We start from the raw sequence: 22,732 nt of genomic DNA on the forward strand, positions 1-22,732 counted from the left end.
GTCCTCATTGCTATAGCTGGTCATGTTGTTGTAACTGGTAATTGTAACTGCCTTCTTCCATTACTCATTCTATAGTCCTTTTGCCTTGAACAAGCACGTTAGTGGTTCTGGTTCTTTACCAGGTGTGGTGACCCAAAACTTCATTCTTCAGGGATCTGGGTCACTAGTAGTCCTGCTGTATTGGGTTGTTGTACTTTTCAACTGACCTTAATATCAGGTTATGGTAGCACTGAGAGACACTAAGGTATCTCCTTATTCCAGACATAATCGTTCTTACCTTTATTGTGGAATAGCAGTCCAATTTCTCCACTGACAAACAAGATCAATCACCCCAGCCAGCATCCCAGTCAGTAACTCTGTAAGTAAAAGTAATTGCTTACTTTTCAGAAACAATGCTATATATTATAAAGGTCTTCAATAAATATCCAGATTATAATAGTGTAAAAGATATTAGATTAAGAAAAAAGCAAATAAAATTACAAAATAATTGCATATTACATGAAAGACAAATTACTGACCACTCTCATACTTGGGGAGCTTAATGTTAGAGATTGCTTCTAGAAAATTGTGAATACTTGTTTAAGCACAGGCAAGGATGATGAGAATAGCCTATATTATTGAGCTCATTTGTAGTTGGAATTCTTGTCACAATTCTCACTCCTTTCAGGAGCTCATTTATTTTAAAATAAACACCTTCTCTAGAAGATTTTTAAGAACCTATTCTGTAACTTTAATTTCTTGATGAACATACACAGTCTATGAATAGCCTTAATGTCTGGGTAATTTAAACAGGTCTGTTTATTTTCTTCCTTCTAAAACATCTTTGACATTAGCCATCTACTTTTGCTACAGAAAGATTCCTTAACATCTGGCTGGATAATTAGCCACTTGGCCAGGATTAGTTTATATATTTACCTCACTTCAGCTCTTGTTCCAGGGAGTGGGAATAAAAAGTCATTTTATTTGCAACTACCTTCTTCTATCACATTTCCAGAAATAAGATATACTAGAATACTTAGACCAAACATCCCACTAAAAGCAAGTAAAAATGTGAACAAACAATCTGAAAATCTTATTAAAAGCATTATCATTTTATCCTGGCTGGTTTTGCTCAGTGGATAGAGTGTCGGCCTGAAGACTGAAGGGTCCAGGATTTGATTCTGGTCAAGGGCACATGTCTGGGTTGCGGGCTCGATCCGCAATGGGGACCATGCGTGAGGCAGCTGATCAATGATTCTCTGTCATCGTTGATGTTTCTCTCTCTCTCTCCCTCTCCCTCTTTGAAACCAATAAAAATGTATTTTTAAGGAAGCATTATCCTATATAATAAAAGGGTAATATGTAAATAGACCGAACGTCAGAACAACTGAACAACCAATCAAAGTGTAATATGCTAATTATATGCTAAGGCTACTCAACCGTTAGCTATGACGTGTACTGACCACCAGGAGGCAGACAGTCAACTGGTCGACCAGTTGTTATGACATGCACTGACCATCAGAGGGCAGATGTTTTGACTGGTAGGTTAGCTTGCTGCTGGGGTCCAGCCGATCGGATTGGGACTGAGCGAGATGGTCTGGACAAGCCCTGGAGTCCTCCCAAGGCCCCTCCTTGGCCCAATTGTGCACTGATGGGGTCCCTCAGCCTGGCCTGCTCCCTCTCACAATCCAGGACCCCTTGGGGAATGTTGGAGAGCCAGTTTCAGCCTGATACCACAGGCCACTCCCCTTGGGAGGGCGCCACACACAGGGCTTATGGCTGGTGAGCTCTGCTGCAGCAGCGCGAGTCTCTCCCAATCAGGACTGATTGGGCATGAGCCTGCGGCAGGCACAGTAGGGCCGGGATGAACAGGAGCGGTAGGTATGAGCTGCAGGCAATGTTGGACTGAGGGTTTCAGCCCAATCCCTGCAGGCCACCCAGAGGGACCCCACCTGTGCACAAATTTGTACACTGGACCTCTAGTAATTTTTTAAAATATAAAGGAATCATAAGGTTAAAATTAAGAAGTAGCCAGGTTACTGAGAGTTAAGAAAAATATAGAAAATAACATTTTTCCTGAAAGCATTTGTTAATATTAAAGAAATCCACTACAGTTTTCATGGCTTACTAGAGTGAGAAGTCTAGAAATCATAATTTAGAGACTACTAAATTGAGTAACCTAAATGAGATATTTCTCATATTAAGTTTGACCCCTTAAAAGATATATTCTCTTGGGACAACTGGATCAGTAGTAACAATCTTCCCATCACACATACGTAGATTCTTTGCTGCTGTGTAGGACAGGAAGAAGGAAAACTGTTTCTGAGAAGCATCAAATACCTTTGGCATTTACACTGATTTAAAGTGCAAGCTTGCATCACTAGGGTTTCATAAATTTCAAGATATAAATTATACACTAAATATGTATTGATTCACATCTTCCACAACCATATCTATATATTCTCTTGAAGACAGTTTCTTTATCCCTGTCCTCAGTGGTACCTCATAAATAATACCTCAAAAATAATCTGTGAACATAGTAAATAATATCCTAACAGAAACAAAAATAAAGTATAATTAGAGATAAATATTAGAAGAAAGAGAGAGCAGAAAGAGAAACATACTGTATTACACTAAAACACTAATACATAATGTTTTTGTACACAAGCATGCAAACTTCATTTACTAACTTTGAAAACAATTAAATAATATTAAGGTATGGACAGAGTCCAGTGACATTTAGAAAATAAAACAATTAAAATTAAAGAAAAATAACCACTAACACAGGACACATTTAATAACCTATTTGACCAGTGAAAATATAAGTTGATGAACTGACCATAAAATCTATAATCCAAATATGTGCAAAGTGTGTTTGGCCAGGACTCTCGTCCTTACTTTTGTTCAATGTGATATAAAATTTCCCAGCCCACAAAAATGGGATATTATTTTACTCTCCTAGCAGGCATGTAGACGTGGCACATAAAATGAGGCACACAAGCCCAGCTGGCATGGCTCAATGGTTGAGCGTCAACCTATGAACCAGAAGGTCGCGGTTTGATTCCAGGTCAGGGCATATGCCTGGGTTGTTAGGCTTAATCCCCAGTGTGGTGTGTGCAGAAGGCAGCCCATCAATGACTCTCTCTCATCATTGATGTTTCTTTCTCTCCCTTCCTCTCTGAAATGAAAATAATAATAATAAATAAATAAGTAAATAAATAAAGAAATAAATAAATAAGTTGATGAACTGGAAAACAGATTAGAACCATTATCCAGGATGCAGAAGCAAGAATGATAAATAGGTATAAAAGAAGTTAAAGGACACGGAGTAAAGTATAAGATCACACAGGAAGTCAGTAGATAGTGTAATAAAACCTTTAATAATGGTGAAACGAAACTACTAATGACCTATAATTAGCAAAAATTTTGCTCATGACTAAATAATAAATTCATATAAACAAAAATAGAGAGGTTGAAAATAGCAAACATTCACTAAAGTAAATTAATACAAAATATACATGATCAAAACAACTCCAAGTAGAAAGAATGAGAAGAAAGAATTCATGGAATATAATAAATATGTAGGTAATTATAAATTATTATCAACTATATAGAGCAGAAATTATATTGTTTAATAGTGCTAAAAAGAGTGAATTCATATATGCAACAACAATATTATGTAAGAGTAGATATAGGTACTTTGCTCATCTGAAAAAAAAGAAAATGTTGATTAGCTTTATACTTTAATTAACTAACCATGCATTAAGTTCTTGAGTTATTACTAAAGGAATAGAAATAAATTGCTTTTTCCACATAGCAGATGGTAAGAAATGAAATGATTAAAAAATTATTAAGCTCAATCAGTGTGGCTCTGTGGTTGAGCAAATGACTTATGAACAAGGAGGTCATAGTTTGTTTCCTGGTTAGGGCACCTGCCCAGGTTGCAGACTTGTTCCCCAGTAGGAGGCATGTACAAGGTAACCAATCAATGATTCTCTCTCAACATTGATGTTTCTATCCCTCTCCCTTCCTCTCTGCAATCAATAAAAAATATTTTAAAATTATTTAAAAATATAGAAATGAGTAGTTAAAGGAAGATAAATAAGGCAGAACAAAGAAAAGTGAAAAGGCAGATGTTAGTTTTAACCCAATGGATAGTCAACATATTAATTAATTTGATAAAGTTAAAAAATTTATCTAACTAGTCAAAAAACAAAATGTATTTTTTTTCAATGAAACATGACAGAAACATAAAAGGTACAGAATTTTGAAAAAAAATTGTAAGTATGCATAATGAAACAAATATAATGAAAACATATAGTAAAAATTATGTGAATTAAAATATACTTATATATGAAGAGAAAAACAGGACATGGAGGGAGAAAACTGTAAAGAGTAAGAGACAAATCCTCAATCATATTAAGAGATTCTAAATCATCTTCTCTGGTAATTGATAGAAGACAAAAATAATTAGGGTATAAAAGAATTACACAACACAAATTATAAATTAACTTAATATACATAAATAAAAAATGCATCTTGTAATAATATAATAGCCATACCTTTTATGCACACATAAAACATTTACAAAAACTGATCAAATATAGGATAATATAGAAAGACCGAACTTCAATTAACTCAGCATCCTGCTCAAAACGTCTTTGTAAAGACAAATATACTATACAAAATTTCATAAGCATGAAACAAGAGTGAATATACAAATAAACAATATTAGCTATGAGAAAGGACTATCACAACAGATAGTGAAGACACAAAAATTCAATTATGGGATGTTAAGAAAAATCTTATGTCAAAGCATTTGAATATTAAAATTAAATGGACAAATACCTAAAAATAAATTCATATAACCCGCTCATGAATAAATGACAAGGAATACTCCTATAATATTTATAGAATTAAAATTACTAATCAATCTTTTTATAAATATTACTTAAAGCTAGACAACTTCAACTAGAGGTTTCCATAAGGCATTCATGGGAAAAATAATTATAAAATTGCCAACTTTTCTGGTAGTACTGAGGCATAGTTAGAAGAGACTCTACTACAACAACATATAGATATGCAAACTGTGTTATAAAGGCAACAATGTTTAAACTTTTCTAACCTATACAGTTATTCTATTGATGAGTAAAGAAATTACCACAAGTGTATTGACAGCTTAAAACAATGCCAAGAAGAAAAATAAAGTCAGAAGACTACCATAACCTAACTTCCTGTTTTCTTATGAGGCTACAGTAATAAAGACATTGTGCCTCCCTGGCCAGTGTGACTCAGTTGGTTGGTCATTGTCTGATATACTGAAAGGCTACTGGTTCAATGAGGGCATGCAGGAGACAGCCAATCAATATTTCACTCTTATATCGATCTGATCTTTTACTCTCTCTCTAAAAAAATTCAATTAAAAATATTTTTAAAAAATACATTGTGTATTAGAGGAAGAATAGTCAGAAACATAAATGGAACAGAAAAGAAAGCCCAGAACTAGATGCACACAAACGTAGTCAACTTGTCTTTGATAAAGAAGTAGAGACAATTAATTCAATGAAGAAAGGATATATATTTATATATATATTTTTACAGAGAGGAAGGGAGAGGGATAGAGAGTTAGAAACATCGATGAGAGAGAAACATTGATCACCTGCCTCTTGCACACCCCCTACTGGGGATGTGCCCGCAACCAAGGTACATGCCCTTGACCGGAATCAAACCCGGGACACCTCAGTCCACAGGCCGACACTCTATCCACTGAGAAAAAAAAACAGTTAGGGTTAAATTGTTCTGGGGAAAATTGGGCATCCACATGCAAGAAGTCTAAATAAAAGTCTAAAATAAGTCTAAATAAAAGAAAAGAAGTCTAGACATATCTGTCTAGCTCTAGACCTTACAACATTCATAAATATTAACTGAAAATGCATCATAGTTCTACATGTAAAATACAAACTATAAAAATTCTGGGGGTGGAGAACAATGGAGAAAATGTAAGTGACCTTGGATTTGATAACCTTTTAGATACAATACCAAAGGCAAAATGCATGAAAGAAAAAAAAAAACAAAAAAAAAAAAAAAACACCTGAAACTGATAAGTTGAACTTCATCAAAATTAAACAGTTCTTCGTTGTGAAAATTACCATTAAGAGAATGAAAAAACAAGCTACAGCCTGGGAGAAAAATATTTGTAAAACATATATCTGATAAAGCATTTGTATCCAAGTATACAAAATATTATTTAAATCCAACAATAAAAAAATGACCAAAAAAATGGGACAAAAATTGTACAGACACCAAAGATACACAGATTTCAAATAAACATATAAAAAAGAGCTCAACATCATATGTCATTAAAGAAATGCATATGGAAACAACAAGATACTACAACATACCTATTAGATTGACTAAAATCCAAAACACAGATATCACCCAATGATGGCCAATATGTGGAGCAATACTACTCATTTATTGACGCTGGGAATGTGAAATGGTATCGCTACTTCAGAAGATAGATTGACAGTTTCTTACAAAGCTAAACGTAGGCTTACAATCAGATCAGACAATTCTATTCCTACCTATTTGCACAAATGAAATTTTATGTTCTAACCAAAAACCTGCACATACATGTTTATACCAACTTTATTCATAATAGCCAAAAATGGAAGCTACCAAGATGCCTTTCACTAGATGAACAGATAAACAAACTTTAATAAATCCATACAATGGACTATTATTCAATGATAAATTTAGATATAAGACCCCTAAAATATATGAATAAAACTTAAATTCATATTGTTAATTTAAAGAAGTCAGTTTGAAAAGACTAAATACCATGATTTCAACTAATGACATTCTGAAAAAGACACACTATAGAGACATTAAAAACATCACTGTTAGTAGTTTGCTAGCAGTTTGGGGAAGAGAGAGAGAAATGAATAGGTAGAATAGGGATTTTTAAAGTAGTGAGACTAGTCTGTATGGTACAAATGCAAATACATTATGCATTTGTCAAAATCTATAGAACTACACAACACAAAGAATATCCCTATTGTAAACTATGGACTTTAGTTAATAATAGTATACCAATATTGTTTTATTAGTTGTAACAAATGTACCACACAAACACAACACATCAATAGAGAAATTGTGTGCAGGAGGCAGTCTCTGAACTTTCTGTGTAATGTTTTTGTCTACTAAAACTGCCCTAAAATATAAAGTCTATTAATTTTTAAAAAACACAATTAGTTTACCTGTGCGACAGACATAAAGTAGTAAATTTTATAACACAAACTCTGTTAAGTCAGAAGTCAAGGTTCCTGGGGGTCTGTGTTGTCATCTGGAGCCTGGGGTATTCTTCCAAGGTCATTCAGGTTGTCGGCCAAATCCAGTTCCTTGTGACTGTGGAACTGGAATCTCCATTTCCTGGCTGGTTGTCATCCTGAGGTCAATCTTTAATCATAAATGCTACCTCATTCCTTGCCACATCAAGTATTTCTTATGCTTCAAATATCTATTTTGAATCTTCTCTTTTTTTTTCTCCACAAAGAGCCACTTAGGTTCAGTTCATCTAAAATAATCCCTCTATCTGAAAGACAACTGATTTTGGAAACTAATTACTTCTGCAAAATATCATTTGCCACAGAATATTATAAAAACCTAGAAATAATATCTTATCATATTTATAAATTCTTCACATGCTCAACAAGAGGGGATTATACAAGTGTGTTGGTCATTGAAGGGGTCATATTAGAATTTTACACACATTACATATCTCACATATAAAAATCAAGGTCAAGGACATATGTCAGCAATGGCTCTGTCCAATCCACTCACTTCTGGACTCAGAGTCACAGAGGTACTGTCATCTTCAACATATGGTTTCCCAGGTTGCACTGGGCATCACTATCCTAGCCAACCGATAAAAGAATGAATATGAGGAATAACATACTGGTGAGAATTATGGCTTAGGCATGGGAATGGAACATTCTGTCGGAGAGATATCAGTGATATGGCCATTCCTAAAAGTTAAAGAACATGTATATTCCATCAAGCTCTGTCCCCAGAATAAAATGGAAATATATTCTGTTGGTTACTGTTTGTCCACTTGGGCTGCTATTAAAAAAACACCAGAAGATGGGTAGCTTATAAACATCAGAAATTTATTATTTCTCACACTTCTGGAGGCTGGAAGAGTGTGTTCAGGGTTCCAGCATAGTTGGAAGAGGGCCCTTTCTAGGTCAGTCTTCTCCTTGTCTCCTCACATGGCTGAAGGGGCTAGGGAGCACTGGGAAGCCTTTTTTATTTTTTATTTTTACTTTTTATTTTTTATTTTTATAAAGGCACTAGACCCACTCATGAGAGTCCCAGCCTCATGAATTAAATACCTCCTAAAGGCCCTCTGTCCCAATACTATCACCTTTTGGGGATAAGATTTCAATGTATGAAACTGGGGAGGAGAGACAAACATTCAGACCATAGCAGTTACCTTTTGGTCTCTCTCACAAGAGAAACCCCTTGTGAAGTAATATTTCCTAGAGATGGCCACAGCCATAAACCCAGGCCCATGCTCTTCTGAAATGTGGCATTGTCTTTCTTTCCTCAGGAAAGTCCATTATTTTCTCAGCCATTTGATTCGGAGAAATCCATGGGAGTGCTTTAATGGGTTAGGAAAAAACATCATCTTGCCAGTTCTGGTGGTAGACCTCAATCAAGCTTGCAGCTTCATATATTTCGGACTGCTGACTTGAGATGCTCCCAGCTGAAACCAAGGTGCCACCCTATTTGAAGCTCAAACCGCATTAAGAGGCCACGTATAGGGTCTCTGGTTGAAAGTTCCTGCTGAGCTCCTGACGGACAAACAGCATCAACTGCCATGTCGGTGAACCTTCTTGGTGACTCTTGCCCTACCTGACACCTGACTGTAATGGATGAGAGAGTTAAGCAAGACCACTTAGCTAGGCTGAGACAACCCATATCAATGCAAAAGATAATAAATGATGCTGCAGCATACTACATTTGTGGGTGCATGTTGTGCTGAGCCAGCACCACCATGGGTGAACCTGAGGCGGGGCAGTGAAGGGTTTAGAAAAGACAGACAAGAGAAGAAAGCTGGGTCCGGGTGGGACACTGTCCTGTCTAATGGAGAGACAGGGACACAGACTACAAGCTAAGTCTTTATTTTATAGCCAGAAAAGTAAGAGCTTGGTTACAACCTTCTCGCGGGTTTCAAATCAACTCAATTTCATGCACCTGATCAAGCTTTGTTTCCTTGCTGCCCCTCCCGCAGCCCATATCACTCAGCCACATGGGGCTACAGGTTTGGACCATACGGTCAAGCTTACAACTATAGCCTTTGGCTATAATTGTGCTAGGACTTGCCCGTGGCTTTGCCACGAGAGGATCATGCCCTCTCATTAGTCCCAGGCTTGAACCTAGTAAAAATGAAAAAGATGGAAAAAATTATGATTACAGGAGATATACACAACCTTAACAAAAAAAATGATATTGTTAGAGATTTTGCCTACCTTGGTTCAATTATCAAATCAAATAGAGACTGCAGCTATGAAATAAGGAGAAGGCTGAGAATCGAAAGGACAGAAATGGAAGAATTAGGAAAGATCCCCAAGAGCAAAGATGTGTCATTAGAGACCAAGGTTAGGATAATCTATATACTCATATTCCCAATTACTAAATACAGATGCAAAAGCTAGACAGTAGAGAAGGCTTATATGGGGGGTGGGAAGTGGGGGTCAGGGATTCACTTGAAATATGGTGTTGGAGAAAAACTCTACCTTGGACTATTAGAAAAACAAACAAGAGGGTCCTAGATCAAATTAGGCTTGAAAAATCACTGGAAGTAAAAATAACAAGACTGCAGTTATTCTACAGTTTGGGTACATCATGTGAAAACAGCGTTCTTTGGAAATAAGAATAATTCTTGGAAACACAGAGGGCAGCAACAAAAGAGGAAGATCACATATGAGCTGGGTTTACTCCATAAAAAAGCCATAGATATAGTCATAGGCATGAGTCTACAGGAGCTGAGCAGGGCTGTTAGGGACAGGATTTTGTGGACATCTCTCATTCACAGGATCACCAGGAGTTGGAGCTGACTCAACAGCATGTAATACATATGGTGAGGATGTTTCCAGGTAAACTTAGCATTTGACTATTTGGACTCGGTAAAGTAGATTGTCCTCTCCAATGTGGGTGAGCATCATCTGACCGATTGACAATCCAAGTAGAACAAGATAGGGAAAGAAAGGAATAATTTCCCCCTATTACTTCCTGCCTGCCTGTGTGAGCTGGAACATCCATCTTCTGCTCTTGGATGTGCATTTACAGCGCAAGTTCCCCTGGTTTGTGGGCCTTTGGACTGGGACTGGAATTACATCATTGGCTTTCTTGGATCTCCCACTTGCAGAATGTGGTTCTTCTCATCCCCATAATCACATGATTCAATACCTCATAATAAATCTCTTTATCTATCTATCATATATCTATCTATCTACGGCAGTTTGTTACCCATGTTCAACCATGGCCCAAAATTATTAAATGGAAAATTCAATAAATAAACAATGCATATGTTTTAGATTACACATGTTCTGAGTAGCATGATGAAATCTCACACCATGCTGCTCCATCCTGCCCGAACATAATCATCCATTTGTCCAAAATATCCATACTATATACACTACCCACTTGTTATTCATTCATTGTCATTTTGGTTATCAGATCACAATACTGCAGTGCTTGTGTTTATTAAACCTATTTTACTTAAAATCAAAGTGATTTTACTTGGCCCCAAAGTGCAAGAGTAGTGATGTTGGCAATTCAGATATGCCAAAGAGAAGCTGTAAGGTTCTTCCTTTAAGTGAAAGTATATGCATGTATTGGAACAAACATAATACATATATATATATAGGGATTTGTACTAGCTGCTGTTTTAAGCAACTACTGGTAGTCCTGATACATATCCCCTATGGATAAGGGGGGACTCCTGTATTTATCTATCTATGCTATTGGTTCAGTTTCTCTGTAAACTCTTTATTGATACTCCCATATTATGAAGTATTAGAATCTTAACAAAATGATTGCTTATAAACACATGGAAAATAGAAAATATGTTTAATTAACTTGAGTCTCTAAAATGATATTAAAAAGTAGCTCCCATCACATATGCTGTTCCAAAATGTGACTTTGCCAGTCCCCTATCAAGATATAGGTTTTGGTTCAATCTTCTTAAATCTGAACAGGCTTGCAACTGCTATGAGTAATCAAACATAGAAGTAATCTGTAGCATTTCTGGTTAGATTTCTATTTTTTTAAAACTCTTGTTCTTAGAATGTTCCTTCTCTGAACACAGATGCTATGTTTTGAGAGCTCAGGCACATGGAGAGGCCATGCCTTTAGTTCCAGCAAACTGCCCCAACCAATGGTAGATCAGTTACAAATCTTTTCAGCAAACCATCTGGATTGTCCAGACAACAGAAGATTAAGGGGACATGAATGCAAATTGATTGTAAGAGTCTGAGAAATCCCAGCAAGTACCACCAGCTGTGCCAAGTCAACCTCAGAATCTTTAGTGATAATAATTGTCACTTAAGACATTAAGTTTTGATGGAGTTTGTTCTGCAGAGTAGGGTTATCACTGCTGCCAAGGGCCCAGAGGACAGAACATAAAGCCACAGAAAACTATGCCAAAGCCTAAAATCTAATGGAGCTTGCCTTGCTTAGCTGTGAACTGACTTTAGAATAGTGATCTTTTTATTCCTTCCACTTTCTTTGCTTTTTAATGGAAATGCCTATGCTATGCCTGTCCCACTATTATATTTTGAATGCAAATAATTTGTTTTCTAGCTTTATAGGCCCAGAGGTGGAGAGAAATTTTGCTCCAGGATAGATTACATCCAGAGTATCACCTATATATAAATTAGATTTTGAGATTTGGAATATTTAGAATTGATACTATTTAGAAAATATTGTGGATGTAAAGTTAATACTGTAATGGGGTAAGGCTTCAGAGATGAAGTGAGTGTATTTTGTGTATGGGATGGTTGTGAATTTTAGGAGACTGTAAGACAGACTATAAGGGATTCAATAGTGTTCTCAAAAAATTCATGCCTACCTATTACTCAGAATTTGACCTTATTTGGAAATAGGGTCTTTTCAGATGTATTACATTATGATGAAATCATGTGGGATTAGGGTGGGCTTTAAGTATAATGACTGATGTCCTTATAAGAAGAGGAGAGAGCAATGTGAAGATAGAGCGGAGAGAGGAGGGTGGCCACAAGCTAATGAATGCCAAGGGTTGCCAGGAGCCACCAAAAGCTAGAGAGAGGAAAGGAATTCTTTTTCCTTAAAACCTTCGGTGAGAACATTGCCCTATTGACACCTTGATTTCAGACCTTTAGTATCTAGAATTAGGAAAGAATAAATTTTGATTGTATTAAGCCACCTAGTTTGTAGTCATTTGTTATGGCAGCCATAAGCAATAATACAGCACCTCATAAGATCTGAGAAAATTTATTTATCTTGCTATTTCCACCAATGTCAGGACCAAAATATGAGGGTGATGCTAAAATAATAATGAAAGAGTAGATACTTGCTTCTCTTGGATGTTGAGAAAGACAACAAGGATGTGTTGTCAGGTGTTGGAAGTTGTGTGCTTTCTTGTATACTAGTAGTCAAGGCAGAAGAATGCATACCACAGGGGCTTTTGTTCAGGTTCTGTATCTCTGCCGTCAACTGCATGCATGTTTTGTTCTTTCACACTGTCCTGGAAAGATGGCTATTTGGTTTTTTATACTTCCAGAGTTCATTGGTAGTAGTCTTGACTTTGAATTTTGGGTCTGACTCAGCACATTAACCATCAATTTTTAAATTAATCTATAGCTAAATGTCAATCTCACTCTTAACATTTTAAATTGATTTTTTTGGTCTAGATTCAAACTGACATAGTTTATCAAATATGTATTTAGCTTATACATTTTTCAATTAATATATTTTCTGTACCAAAAAATAAAGCCTTCTTACAAAGTAGCTATGTTAGTTAACTGTTGCCACAATAATACTCATTAACAAACCACTTGAAACTTTCCTTGATATCCAACATTAAGCATCAAGCATTATCCTCTTTTACTCTTTTCTCCATAGCTCTTCAGGTCAGCTAGTATGGTTTTCCTTCAAGTCACAAATCTGCAGGTTATCTGAAATTTTCATGAACTCAACTGGCCTTAGATCTAGCCTTCGGTGATAGTGTTTGTTTGGTGTATTTCTTTCATGTTGCAATAGCAGACATGCAATAGAAGCACAAAAGTACTATATCCAAACAGGAACACTTATTTCACATATAGGCTTTAATTTCATTTACTAAAACAAATTACAGGGCCAAGCTGAAATTATGTTTTGGGAAAGTGGAAGTGTACTCCACTCACAATGAACCCTTGCAAGTATGTGGCTTATTTTATTACCAACTAGGAGCCCAGCACACAAAATCGCGCAAGACCCAGACCTAGCGCCATGGGATCCAGAGTCAAGTCCCACCAGGGCAGCGGGACCCAGGGTCAAGGTACCTCCTGGTGACTGGTCTTTGAAGAATAGATACAGCATTATGACCACTGGGTTTTTATTATATAGATGGGAATAAAACCCAATCACCAGTGTTATTTGTGAGTGGAGCCTAAGCCACCAAGAGGGTTTATTCTGAGACTCCCTAATTAGAAATCTAGATGCCACAAATTTTTCATGTGCTATCAATGCAGTGTTGTCAGCGTTGTAGATGATTAGCACATTCTGCAAAATTGTACCGAGAGTTGACATATTTTAGATTCAAAATAGAAAAGAGCAATAGCTACCGTAGACAAGTGAAAATGTATTGTGCCTGGCTGTGTGGTGGCTTTGTGATTTGTCAACTTAGCTAAGTTGAACTATATTTTCCAGAATTCCTTGCCATGAATACTTTTTAAGTAGGATATATAATATGGAAAAATTGAGCAAGATTTGGAGGAAGAAGTAAAGCAGTAGCTATTTCTATGTTCTTAAGGTCAGGGAAAGGTATTCATTTTGTCAGATCACAAGTTGTTGCTGGCTTATTTCCTTGATAATAGCATCACCCCAGCTGTAGCTCTAGCTGCCATGGATTTTCTCCTTCACCTGTGCTGAGTCCTAGGCTAGGCAGCAATGCTGCTCAGTGGTGCAGGGTGCAACTAGGTCAGCTGCACCCCTGAGGGTGGAGGTGGTCAGAAGTAGTAGTAGTGTACTGGAAAATATTAAGAAGTTGACTTTCCAGGAAATAAAATCTCTAATTAAGAAGAATTTACCAGTTTCTATGGTAAATAATTTTTCAAACAACCAGTGTGATATTAACTCTGTCTACAAATTCTTAAAATGTAACATTTGGCGCTCATGAGCTAATGTGAAGCAGCTCCATAATTCCACCTGACATTTTCATGGGATGTCCCATTTTGTCTTTGAAGTTTCCATATTGTTGTGGGTTCCAGTTTTCCATGCTCTCTACCATTTCACATCATGACTACCAGGCTAGCTTAGACAGTGTTCACTTAAACTCCAACATGGTGTGTGCAGGGCCAACAGCCTTTTAGAGACTTCTCCATCAACTTCCACAATTGAATAAGGCTTAATATCTAAAATAAATCTCTTATTTCTATATACTTGGCTAATCATCTTGATTAATTCCTACTACTATTATATGCATGTAATATTTATATACACATGTACATATATATAATCAAATAGTTGAAAGTGTTCTTCAGTGTCCCCTGAGTAATTTTGATAACACTATAAATGGAAGTTTGGTGCTCTTCACATCCCAGTCTCTTCCTCTCCAGATATTGACCATATGTTTTGCTGGACAAAAATAAAAATAAAAAATGCTCTAAATAATTCTCTATTCCTCACCTATCTACATTTTGTTTCAGTTTTTATTACTATATTTTTTCTGATGGTTAACTAAATGATTACTCAATATTTCCAGATACTACATTTTGATACAAAGATGACCTATGTCCTCCTGAATTTTTTTTCTGTTTTCATATACACAGGCAAACTAGAGTCCCATTTCCACACAATGTTGTCAGCACAATTTTGGTTTGGATTTCACCAAAACAATATACTTACATGATATGTGGAAAAGTAGAAACCATTATTCTCCTCTGGCCTGAGGATAGGTATGTGGACTGATGATAGCCATGAGGTTTGTAGCAGTTCCCAGAAAAGCTACTATAAATCAGCAGGTCCCCTGCTTAGGTGTAGAAGGCGGTTAGATCATTGATGACAATTTATGGTGTTTCTGTTACTTTATTTTCAAAAGCAAGATCCCTCAAACTAGAAGGTTGTGCTCCTTCTGAAGATAAATGGGAAGGTCTTTATCTAGGTTCAAAAATCAACCATAAAAGTGAAGACAGGAGGAACCTGGTTTGTCTGTATCAGAGACTGTCCTGACAGTCAGGAAATCTTCATTGTTTTTACAATATAAATAAAGAAAAGACTCCTCTTTCCCCCCTCCCCCTACCCCACTAACAACAAATATTTGCTAATAGCTTTTTGGGTTGTTTCTTTGCTTCTTGATAGTTTCCTGATCTTGCTTTCAAAATATAACCCATTTATACTTCTTAGGTTTCCATCTGAGGTTTAGATAAGAAACTAATTTTTCCCTTGAGAAAAATTTCAATGACTTTATTACAGTAATCCAGGTGAGGGGTGCAATGGTGGGGGGGGATGGACACTAACCATTTTACTCTGAAAATTATCTTTGGTTCTTCCTGAGCTTAAGTGCTTGAACTTAGTTGGCCTTTTTTTCTCTTCCTCCTCCTCTTCCTTTGCCTTCTTTAGAAAGAGCTAGTTTTACACTCATTTTTCTTTGTTTTTTAGTGTTACTCACTATGAGCTTAATAATATTACATATTTTGTTCCTCAAATTCTCTCACATAAAATTTACAGAGGAAAAAATAAAAGTTTTTTGTGAATTATTAAAATTACTGATACTTTTACTAGAGGTTTCAAGCATCTATTAAGATTTCAATCTATTTTTATAGTCTCATAATTTTCTATTGTTTAGTGAATAGAAATTATTGTTAGGTATGGTTGATTAGAATAAACTGTATTTCTTCTTGTTAAAGATGAAATGGTTAACTAAATGTCACTTTAATTTTGTTGCTTAAACATTTGGATGTTTATATACAATCATTTATGTGGGTATTTTGGCAAATTTTACAACAAATCTACTTCTTAATATATCGATACCGTAGCTCATATTTTGACTGCTTAATTTTAAGGAATAGGCAGTTTCCATAAGTCTATCAAACAAATACATTTATAAATACTTTATTTAGGACTTGTGGGATACCAACAGATCTGTAGCATTAGAATGGATCAAAGATCTGAGAATAAATATTTCTATTCCTTCCATGTGGTCCTAGAAGCACATCTGCCTGCAGACTAACATAAGAATTGGAATGTTAGCCACTGGTAAAGACCTATCAGCTCAGTCTCATTTAGTATGAAGTCATGAAACTCTAGATGGCCTTAATAGTTTAAATATCAAAGTTAATAAGTAGTTTTTAGTTATGATAGCAGATTATATGTGTTTTGTGTGTGTGTGAGTGGAGAGAGAGGAGATTGAGAATGAGAGAGAGAGAGAGGGAGATCAAATCCACTGGTTTGAATGAAGTGAGAAGTTAAAATAATTTTATAGTCACAACTGGACAGATATTTAGGGTTTGAAGTGTTTTAATATGAAACTATTTTTATATTTAAAGAACAACATTGCTAACAACAATACAAAATAATTATTTTGAGGTTGACTTTGATTTTCTTTGATCTAACAACATTTGGTGGTGCTCATAGAGTATAACACATTAAACCACACTAATTATTCATATCATAGATTAGAATTGATCTAATTGGCATCGCATATATAATCATTGTTTAACTCTTTGCATTGAAAAAAATGCTTCTATCTTTTATTCAGTCTGTGTTATAAAATTGGCATTTAAAAATATGTTTATTAATTTTATTATAAATGTTATTTTATTTTAACTATTAATTCATTATGTTACTATATTGCTTATGATCAGGATTCAGAGTCAGGAAGGCAGTTAGGGTAGAGTCTGTGGGAAAGGAATGCATACATGATGGACAGAGCCAGCTCCAAACTGCTAGAATGTTTTATCTTACCAGAGGAGGGGGGAGCCCCAGGTGAGCTTCCAAATTGAGACTAAGCAGGGGAGGGAGAAATCGGCCAATTAGGAAAAAACACAGGGGACATAAAATGAGAAAGAGTACAATTAGAAAGTAGCACATATAGACAAAGAAGCTGCCAGCATTCATAAACCCCTAGACAAAGAGACTTCACTGGTTACCCATGTAGGAACTCCTCCCCAAGCGGGAGCTTGTATATCCCTGCAATAAATTTCCACACTTTTGCTTAAAATCCTTTGTTGGCGAGCTTTATTCTTCAAACTTTGTGGGACAAGAACCGGAATCCAGCTTGCCATTCGGGGTATCAGTTACACATGTCAAAGGATTTCTATTGGGGCTGGATTACAATCATATAGTAAAAGTACTGGTCAGTACCTGTATATATTTGCCTGGCCTCTATAATTTAACCAGTCAAGGTTACTTACAGTATAATTCATGATATATGTTCACTATGGACTGTGGAAGAATAGATATAGAAATAATTAAAGTTGTAATGTGCTCCCCTTTTGTCTTAACTGTCTTTTATATTATACTAGTGGCCGGGTGCACGAAATTCGTGCATGGGGGAAGGTATGTTCCTCAGCCTGGCCTGCACCCACTCCAATTTGGGTCCCCTCGAAGGATGTCCTACTGCCAGCTTACAGGGATCGGGCCCAAACCGGCAGTCAGACATCCCTCTCGCAATCCAGGATTGCTGGCTCCTAACCACTCACCTGCCTGCTTGCCTGCCTGCCTGCCTGCCTGATTGCCTCTAATCACTCTGCCTGCTGGTTTGCTTGCTCCCAACTGCCCCCCCACCCGCTGCCGGCCTGCTTGCCCCCAAATGCCTCCCCGCCAGCCTGATCACCCCAAACTGCTCCCCCTCCTGCTGGCCTGCTCACCCCTACCTTCCCTCCCCACTGGCCTGCTCATCCCCAACTGTCCCCCTGCTGGCCTGCTCACTCCAAACTGCCTGCCCCCCCTCTGTCCTGATCACCTCCAACTGACCTCCACTGATGGCCTGCTTGTCCCCAACCAACCCCCCTGCTGGTCTGCTTACCCCCAACGGCCCTGCCCCCCACCAGCCTGATCACCCACAACTGCCCTCCCCTCTTGGCCTCAAACTGCCTCTACCTCGGCCCCGCCACCATGGCTTTGTCCAGAAGAACATCTGGAAGGTCTCCCAGGCTAATTAGCATATTACCCTTTTATTAGTATAGATGAATTATTTTATAGAATGGGCATTTTATTACAGATGGTTTCCCATGGCATTTTTTCTAAAGAAGTAAAAATTACTTTAAAAAATGTTTCAGGAAGACTTTGAGAAATTTACAGTATCTGCTTCTCTTCCAAGAAAGTTGTCACTTTTATGCCAGAGTGAGAATTATTTGTATGCTTTGTATGTCAGCATTGGGCCACTGTGACTGGGGGGCACTTAGCTTGACTTGAGAGTAATTATCTTGCTCACTGGCTGGGGGGGAAGGTGTGTGGCAGAGGAGATAAATACTTGGTTCTGGATTATTCATAGATTGCTGACTTTCTGGATTGTTTGTGCAAGCCCCTCCTTTTATTGATGTCCACCTTCTATTGACAGACATCTACCCTGGGAGAGAAATGAGGTGAAACTCTCTTTCTTTTCATTGTAAAAAGCAGCTGAATTCCTAAGGTGTGATAAGGCCTCCCAACCATCCACAGTCAAGGTACACATTTCATGGAGGATGTTCCCACTCTTGAATAAATCAAAACAATTTTTTCTTTTAATTTAAACTTTCTTCTATAACTGCTTTCTCGTTACTTAAAAGCTAGTTTTTTTGAAACTACTTCCAAAGCTTTTCAAGCTGTATATGTCCTTGGCATGAATTTATAAATTAGAATTGAGCCCGGCCAGTGTGACTCAGTGTTTTAGCATCGACCTATGAACCAGGAAGTCACAATTTGATTCCAGGTCAGGCCATATGACCGGGTTGTGGGCTTGATCCCCAGGGGCGTGTAGGAGGCAGCCGATCAATGATTCTCTCTCATCATTGATGTTTCTTTCTTTTTTAAAAAATATATTTTATGTTTTTTTACAGAGAGGAAGGGAGAGGGATAGAGAGTTAGGAACATCGATGAGAGAGAAACATCGATCAGCTGTCTCCTGTACGCCTCCTACTGGGGATGTTCCCACAACCATGGTACATGCCCTGGACCGGAATCAAACCTGGGACCCTTCAGTCAGCAGGCCAACGCTCCATCCACTGAGCCAAACCGGCCAGGGCTCATCAATGATGTTTCTATCTCTCTCCCTCTCCCTTCCTCTCTGAATCAGTAAGAATATATTTTAGAGAGAGAGAGGAGTATATGTGTTTGTAAATAACAAAACATGTATTTGATGCTCTTAGAAAGTCTTATTTTCTTTCATTAAAACTTGTGCAGTATAGGGAACTCCATAGATTCTCTTAATTTGATGAAAGTTAGAGGGAAAGGTACTAATTCAGAGTTCCTTGGGAAAATGTGTCATATATTTTTTTATGTTTATTTTTTTTTAAATCAAAAGCTGAAATATTTTCTATTCAAAAAATATATTTGGATCTAAATATCTTCTATAATTTTAACCCTAAAATATCAATTTAAATATTTTAAAAATGGTTGGGATGTTTGTTTGTTTTTTAAATAAGTTAGGTTACTGAAGTTCTACATGTTACTGGATCACCTGGGGTAATATTTTGATTGGAAAACTAAGAATTATAGTCAGAGGGGAGGACATGAGAATTTTTAAAGAACATATTCAATTTACTTTAGAAGCTGAACCTCTCTTATCATGTGACTTGTTTTGTATGTTTGTTAAACTATATTATCACATAAGCATTGCTGCTATTGGAACAAACAGTGACAGTTGATTCAGGTCATTTGAATGTCCACTGTCTGTTTTAATTTGTATGTTCGTTTGACTCTGTCATATGCTCAAACTTCAGTGGAAGTCATGAGAACCTATTATTTTTGCCTGCTCCCTCCTTTACATTGGAAATACTCTTTTTTACTCAGAGGGGCCTTAACTTTGATGTAAGGGATTGTTTCCCTTGCCAACTTTTTTCTTCCTTGCCAAGTAAGAGTTGTTGTGTGCTCTTTAGTGATGCCTTCCCCAGGATATTTGCAGATGTGGTTGGGAAAAGTCATTTCATCCCCGACCTTTGCATGTCAGGTGCTGGGGTGCAGGGGTGCTGCCATGCCTGTGCCCCCAGCCCTCCCTTTGCGATCACAGATCAGATGGCCACAGGCAGGCTGCACCCTGGGGCTGCACCAAGTGCCCAGGGTGCTGCCATGCCTGCGGCCCAGCCCCTCCCTTCTCAATTGCAGATCCGGGGGCTGCAGGCATAGCTGCACTGGATGCCCAGGGTGCTGCTGTGCCTGTGGCCTCGCTCCTCCCTTCGCATGGCAGATCAGAGGGCTGCAGGCATGGCTGCACCCTGGGCCTGCACCCGGTGCCCAGGGTGCTGCTGTGCCTGCTGCCCAGCCCCTCCTTTCACGATTGCAGATCCGGGGCCGCAGGCACGGCTGCTATTAGGGTCATTCTGGTCATGCCTGGAGGATTCTACTTGCAGGGTCCTGGGGTGAGACAACCCATTCCACAAAAAGGTCCCATTAGATTTCAGGTTGCATCACCACTGAGGAGGGTAAGATCTGATGCTTTAAGCAAAGAACACTGAATTTGAACAGGGTTAGAATTCAGCAGCATCAGGAGACAGGTTTCTCAACAAATCACCTAACCAACACCCACTACCTTGCTGATGGCTTCTCCCTCCCCCTTAGGGAGTAGGTGGGGAGGAGTGAGGAGCAACTGTCTGCAGCTGTGGGCAGGCCTGTGTCTCGGCTCCGGGAAAGAATGCCAGCTGGCCAGGGGAAGGACCAATAGGTTGGCCATTCTCACCTCTCCCCCACTGCTAGTCGCCCTCTGTGTGTGTGGGGTGACTGGTGAGGCAGGGGCTTTGGCCTGGTGCCACCCACATCCACCACCACCCACCTCCAGTTCCCCATTCCCCATCAAGCAATCAGAGCCTGCCGGCTGGGTGAAAGGGCCAAGAGGTTGGCCATCAGGCCCCTATGGGGAGATTGGGGCCGGGGGCTGGGGCTGCTCCTGTGTTGAACATCTGCCCCCTGGTGATCAGTGCACATCATAGTGACTGGTCTTTCTGCCGTTTGGTTGGTTTGCATATTACGCTTTTATTATATAGGACTAGAGGCCCGATACACAAAAATTCATGCAAGAGTAGGCTTTCCTTCCCCTGGCTGCTGGCACCGGCTTGCCTCCGGCACCCGGGACCCAGACTTCCCTCCTTTGGCTATCCGCAGGCACCCAGGGCCTGAGGGGCTTCCCTCTGGCCGCCCACAGGCACCGGGGACCCAGGCTGGCTTGCCTTTGGCTCTGGCTTTGTCAGGAAGGAGGTCTGGAATGACATCTGGAAGACATCTGGTCTAATTAACATATTGCCCTTTTATTATTATAGATATTATAGATATCAGAAAATTCATAGTATTTTCACTGCTCTAAAAACAAACACAAGAAAAAAAAAACAACTCTGTGCTTGGGTTGGCCATACCAACCCAATATTTACATAGCAAAGGACATTGTTGCTGCATTATAATTTGAAAATAGATTGTATTTAAATTAAAAAAAAATGTTTCTAATACATTGTGAAAGCATTTAGTTACTTGAAAATGTCAACTAAAATTAACAAATTACTAAAATGTAAAAAAAATAAAAATTCATAATTTAATAATTTGTTAGGTAATGTTAACCCATTTTATATCTCTTTATTTTTGTTAAAGAGTAAATTCCATCTCATGGGAAATTATTCCTATGTACTTATATTATAATGTAAGTAAAGATATTTTTAAAATAAGGAATTTTTGACATCAGAATGTTTTTACTGCTCACATACATGTAACAATTTTAAAGAAAACAATTTACTTAAGTCTGCAGTGGGTTATATTACTTTTTAATGCTTTATCATAATATTTTGATTAATCAAGTTTCTTTTTTAAAAAACAGGTACTTTTAGAACTAAGGACTTCTCAAAAATTGCTATTCATATTATTTTCATCCTAATCAAAACTGTGCTTAAATTTAAAATTTTTATTTTATTGAAATAAAAATGTGTATATTTGTTCTAATAATTTAAGTAATACAGGACTAAAAGAAGTGATATACATTATGGCTGTTTTTTCCCTAAAATTATTACTATCCTTCCTGAGCAACAATTCTAGAACATTGTCATATAACTCAACTTGTATAGTTACTTTTTGTAAAAGCTTTATAAATCCAGCTAGTGTAGAAGCCATTTTCTGAAAATTCACTTGACTGTGTGTGTGTATTTATGAAGGAGGGAGAGTAATAATGAAGCAAGCCAACTACATTAGGATTTTGGGGATATTTATGACCAGAGTTTACTTTTCCCTCCTTTGTTTTATATAAAACACAAACAATTATAATAATAAGGAAACAAAATTGCATGAGAAATAGTTAACATATCTGAGAGAATATGTAAGTACCTCATACTTATTA

The sequence above is a fragment of the Myotis myotis genome, unplaced genomic scaffold (assembly GCF_014108235.1).
Source record: "Myotis myotis isolate mMyoMyo1 unplaced genomic scaffold, mMyoMyo1.p scaffold_m19_p_3, whole genome shotgun sequence".
Taxonomy (NCBI): domain Eukaryota; kingdom Metazoa; phylum Chordata; class Mammalia; order Chiroptera; family Vespertilionidae; genus Myotis; species Myotis myotis.